The 5,863-nt window shown below is 46.7% G+C and overlaps 1 long non-coding RNA gene across 1 annotated transcript in view; it reads right to left on the bottom strand.

Annotated features, from left to right (window-relative positions):
• Nucleotides 1–3,593: 3,593 nt before the first annotated feature.
• The window catches only part of LOC109971043 (uncharacterized), a 24,337-nt gene continuing 22,067 nt past the window's right edge, over nt 3,594–5,863 (bottom strand). Inside the window, exon 4 of the long non-coding RNA XR_002276485.1 lies at nt 3,594–4,021. This is a non-coding gene — a long non-coding RNA (uncharacterized LOC109971043). The remainder of the gene's footprint in view (nt 4,022–5,863) is intronic.

Below are 5,863 nucleotides of genomic sequence, written 5' to 3'. Positions count from 1 at the left end.
AACGGCAAGAGAGGAAATAAGCTGGGACCAAACTGCAGAGAAACGAGAACATCAGGGCGGACCCCTGCTTCTCAGGGTGCGCTCAATGGAACTCCTGCACCATATGCGGGTCCAGAATGAAGGAGCGGGGGATCCACGACCGTTCCTCAGGCCCACAGCCCTCCCAATCCACCAGATATTGAAAGCCCCGGCCCAAGAGACGCACGTCCAGGATGCACCGGACTGAGTACGCTGGGCCACCGTCAACCTTGATGGCTGGAGGAGGGTGAGCCAGTGGAGGGCAGAGGGGACTGGAGGACACAGGTTTAAGTTGTGGCACATGAAACACTGGTTGTATTCATAGGGACTGGGGGAGCCAGAGGCAGACCACCGTGGGGCAAATGACCTGTGTGATGACAAAGGGACCCAAATAATGGGGTGCTAGTTTACAGGACATGTCTTTCAGGGGGATGTGTGCAGAAGATAACCAGACCCACTGTCCTGTCTCATAGGCCAGGGCTGCTCATTGACTTCAGTCGGCCAACCGGCGGTTTTGTTCGGACATGCGGGTGAGAGTGGCCACAGTTTCTGTCCAGATCTGTTGGCATTGGCAGTTATGTGCTTTAACCAAGGGAACCGCCACATCATTCTCTTCCTCAGGCAATAATGGAGGTTGGTACCCCAGGGAGGCCTCGAATAGGGAGACACCGAAGGTGGAGCTGGTGAGAGAATGTGGGTGTGCTCCACCTACGGTAGCAGGGAGCTCCAGGACCTAGGCTCGTTTCCGGTGATACAGCAAAGGGTGTCTTCCAGCTCCTGATTAAGTCTCTCCACTTACCCATTGGTTTTGGGGTGGATCCCTGAGGACAGGGTGCACTGGGCCCCAGGCGATAAATTGGGGGCCTCAATCAGAGACTATGTGAGAGGCGATTCCATGGATGCGGAACACATGTTGGACCAACAACTTGGCCGTTTTATGGACTGTGGGCAGTTGAGGTAAGGTGATGAAATGGGCCACCTTGGAAAAACGGTCTACTATGGACAGTATGACAGAGTGGCCATTGGAAGGTGGGAGCCCGGTGACAAAATCTATGGCCAGGGATGGCTGGGTATGGGCAGAGGGCGCAGGAGGCCAGCAGGTGGCTGGTGGGAGGATTTAGACTGGGTGCATACCGAACAAGCCTGGACAAATTCCCTTGTACACCAGACGTCCAGCTTCAGCAAGGAGGTGAAGGAGGTGGTACAATGGATGCCTGGATGGCAAGCTAATCTGGAGGAGTGAGCCCACTGCAATACCTGGGAGCGTACTGAGTCAGGAATAAACAGCCAGCCTGGTGGGCCATCATTGGGGTCTGGCTGGGTTTGCTTGGCCTCCTGAATGGTCTCCTCTACTGTATGTGTAAGAGAAAGATGGTGTCTGGAGTCTCCTTGGAGACAGAGGGGCTAAACTGTTGGGACAGGGCATCTGGTTTCTTGTTTCATGCCCCTGGCTGGTTGGTTAGTGTAAACCAGAACCTGCTGAAGAAAAGGGCCCAATGCGCCTGCCTCAGGTTGAGTCATTTGGCAGACTGTAAGTAGGTCAGTAGGCCAGATTTTTATGGTCCGTCCATACCAGAAATGGCTGGTCCACTTCTTCAAAAAGGTGGCACCATTCCTATATTTCGAGTTTCACTGCCAGGTTCTCCCAGTTTCTCCAGCATACACTGAACAAAATTATAAATGCAACACTTTTGTGTTTGCCCCCATTTTTCATGAGCTGAACTTGAACATCTACGACTTGTTCTATGTACACAAAAGGCTTATTTCTCTCAAATATTGTTCACAAATCTGTCTAAATCTATGTTAGTGAGCACTTCTCCATTGCTGCAGCATGATTATTTTACAGGTGTGCCTTAGGCTGGCCACAATAAAAGGCCACTCAAAAATGTGCAGTTTTATCACACAGCACAATGCCACAGATATCGTAAGTTTTGAGGGAGCATGCAATTGACATGCTGACTGCAGGAATGTCCACCAGAGCTGTTGCCCTTGAATTGAATGTTCATTTCTCTACCATAAGCCGTGTCCAAAGGCGTTTCAGAGAATTTGGCAGTACATCCAACCGGCCTCACAACCGCAGACCATGTGTAACCTCACCAGCCCAGGACCTCCACATCCAGCATCTTCACCTCCAAGAAGGTCTGAGACCAGCCACCCGGACAGCTGCTGCTACAATCAGTTTGCAGTCTACATCAGTCTGCCAGTTGATCTGGGGGTTGTGGAGTTGACGCCAAGAATGCCCACCACGATGGGGGACTGTGGAGTTTTTAAGATCTTGAAATGTGTGTGTTTGTGATGGTTGCCAGTGACTGTTACCTGGATGGGGGGACATTTGGTGGGTGATGTAGGCCAACAAATGGCCACTGGTAAAATTAGTTTTAAGGCTGCATGCTAGTGGTTGTAGGGATAGCTTTAGTTTCTTCACCGGCTCCACATCAGTTAAATTCTCTCCAGCCCCAGAATCCACTAATGCAGTGAGTAAGATGGTTTGGCCCGTGATGTTCAGAATAACCGGTATTTCCAAACTGGTAGATTTGTGTGTTGTAGTTTTCTTGGTATGGCCCGCCAGCATGTCCCACTTTTACTGACGGGCTCCGCCTTTTGGCCAAATCGAAGATTTCTTGAGGCGGTGCTCCAGACTGCCCCAGTACATGCAGGCCCCTGACATTATATGTCATGCGCATTCTTGGGGAGTGAGATGTGTTCTCCCTAACTGCATAGGTTCTTCCTCAGGTGGGGGGTGCATGGGCGTGAAGTCGGCCTGATGGCTTGAATGGGCTTAGTTGGAACTGATGGGTCTTGGTTTAGGCTGCGTGGATCTGGATCGACTAGAGGTACTGGCCTTTTCCTGGTGGCATTCACATAGGCAATTTTCTATTCGTATGGCCAGATTAACCAGCAAATTGATGGAGGTCGGTTCGTCTCTGGTGGCTAATTTGTCTTTAATGCAGTCATGTAAACCGTGCCAAAAAGCCCCACTCAAAGCCTTGTCATCCCACTCTGCCTCTGCTGCCAGCACCCGGAACTCAACTGAATATTCTGTGATGCTGCGTGTCCCCTGGCGGATTGTCATCAGTCGCCTGACTGCACTTCCTTGATGATCTGGGTGATCAAACACAGTTTGGAGTTCTAGAAAAAAATGCATCAGTGGTAGCCCCAATAAACTGACCCTGTGCGTCCATGGACTGTGCCCTTGTTAGTGCCCGGCCCAGGAGTCGATTAATTACAAAGTTGATTTAGGTGCAATCTGAGCACTGAGCTGATCTGAGCTGCTGATCAAAGACCCAGTGGCACTGGAGAACAAAACCCCGGCATTTTTCTACTTTCCCAAAGAATGGTTTGAGGTCCGATATGGGGCTTCACGTGCTGGGCTTGAGTGATGGTCTGAGGCAGAGTGCTTTGCACCGGGAGGTGAGGGAGCAATGGCAGCGCTGAGGTGAGAGAGAGATGTGGTGAGTCACGCTATCTGTTGGGTGAGTGTTGTAATGATCTCCATCTGTTGCTGAAGAGCTTGTCCTAGGTGACTGATTTGTGCTCTGTACCTGACCATGGTCCAGAAACGATTCCTGCTAGTTCCATAATAGCCAGTTCATTTTGTTATGGTCGCTCGCCTGCTGAATGGCGAGAGAGGAAATAAGCTGGGACCAAACTGCAGAGAAACGCGTTATGGACAGTGGTTTTATTACAAAATGTTCACAGCAGAATAAATGGAGACTGAAGGTAATTGTGGCAGACGGAGGAAGGAAAGTCTGCTCGAGCCAGAACGGGGTCGCTGCGACAGAAGCTGGAGCTGAGAACGCAGCAGATGAGAGGCCAAGCAGAGAGGTGCCAGTTGGATGAGCCACTGCAGGGAATTGTGAGGATGCGAGCTGAGGCTAGAGCTTGTGCTGAAGAAAGCAGCAGAGGAGAGGCCTAGGCTGAGCAGTGCCAGTCAGGTGAGTTGATGCTGGGGCTTGTGCGAGAGGAAAACAACAAAGGAGTAGCCCAGGAAGCCAGAGACCAGCTAGGAATCACACAGGGAAAACACGTAGTAACGTAGGCAAACAAAAGGGAACGGTCTTACTTGAGCTTTGATGATTTGAAATCACACATAGAACAGGTAATCGCAGTCTACTTGCAGAGCTGAGGTTTGTGCAAACTTGTCAAGAAAAGAATGTCTGTAAACCTGTAGAACAGGGTTTCTGTTCTTTTAAGCCAACCTTATGAACATTGTAGTTGTTTATAACCACCTTGTTAAAGAATTCATCATTAACAATAATAAAATAATAGGCTACAACTCAAAATGAGGTACACATAAAATCCAAGCCCAATTATTTTGTTGAGCTATTATATTTTTTATCCTACATTTCTGGTCATTCCATAGAAAACAGAATTCCTGTTTCTGTAACTTTTGCCCAAAACCTGCTAACATAGAAATGTACTTTTTGGCAAACATTAATTTTAACAAATTTGTAGCTGTTGATTCATAGAGTTAAATTTGTTCAATAATCACGATTTTGCTGTATAATTTTAAAAAGCCTTTTTAAAAAATAATTATTTATAACATATGTCCTTTATAGGGGGTATATACTGTATTTCTTCCTAAACCCCTAAAACTGGTGGCTGTTGGTATAGCTATAGGTAGCAGTTCAAACTTGTTCACAGTTGTTTTGTAAAGAACCTTTGAAATAATGCCAAAGTCCCTAATGATATTCAAAATGTCCAGTAGAGAAGAAGAAATGTGGTTGCAAAAAAGTTACAGGTCTTCTGAATAAAGCCAGATTTCCTGACCTGCGCCATTTATTGTTATCTTCCTTACCTTATAACCGTTTCAATTTCTTTGCCTTATGGTTCAACTCTGTATTGCAGGCACTGACTATCCCTGCTGGGTACCATGCTTCATAAAAAATGATGCAGCACACTGGTTCCCTATTAGGACTGCTAATGAATGATGATGCAGTTTTCAACATACAAAATGAATACAATTGATTTAAAAGCCAATACTCTCCATAGTGCACCACAGGATCCTTCCTGTGGTGCACTCTCTTCAGCATTAAAGAACAATCCTGAACAAGGTGATGCATAAATTGTGCTGAGTGAACAATATGTAAAACCTGTCTTACATTAGCAGATTAAAATCTGTTTTTAATAAGGCCCAACTGATCAAGGTGCATTAAAATGGGAACATTCTCTCAAGACATCATGCCAAAACCTTAGCATATAATTTAATATCACCATTACTTTAGCAATTTTGTGAAACAAGAAGCTACTGTAGCTATATTGATATCTCTGTGAAAGCATCATCTTTCAGTTGTGCTATGCACTATTCTAAATAAACAGGTTAATGCCGAAAGGTTAAATAAAATAGTGGGGAAAAGCTGCCTGGCAATTTACTTCTTTCCAGGGCCTTATAAAATTGTTCAACTGACATGGGGAAACATCAAAAGCAGAGTTTTTTCAATGTTCCGCTCCAGAGACATTTTAATATTTATATTTGCATATAAAAATACTCTGCTATAAACAACATACACCAATCAGGCATAACATTATGACCAGTGGCAGGTGAAGTGATTGTGAATAACACTGTCTGTTACAGTGGCACCTGTCAGCGTGTGGGGTATATTAAGCAGCAAGTGAACATTCAGTCCTCAAAGTTGATGTGTTGGAAGCAGGAAAAATGGACAAGTGTAAGGATCTGAGTGACTTTGACAAGGGCCACACTGCGATGGTGAGATGACTGGGTCAGAGCATCTCCCACACTGCAGGTCTTGGTGGGTGTTGTTGGTCTGCAGTGGTTAGTACCTACCAACAGTGTCTAAGGAAGGACAAATGGTGAACTGGAGACAGGGTCATGGACGCCCACGGC

The sequence above is a fragment of the Monopterus albus genome, unplaced genomic scaffold (genome assembly GCF_001952655.1).
Source record: "Monopterus albus unplaced genomic scaffold, M_albus_1.0 scaffold214.1, whole genome shotgun sequence".
NCBI lineage: Eukaryota > Metazoa > Chordata > Actinopteri > Synbranchiformes > Synbranchidae > Monopterus > Monopterus albus.
The sequence above is the reverse complement of the archived record's forward strand: the minus strand, read 5'-3'. Positions and strand labels throughout refer to the sequence as shown.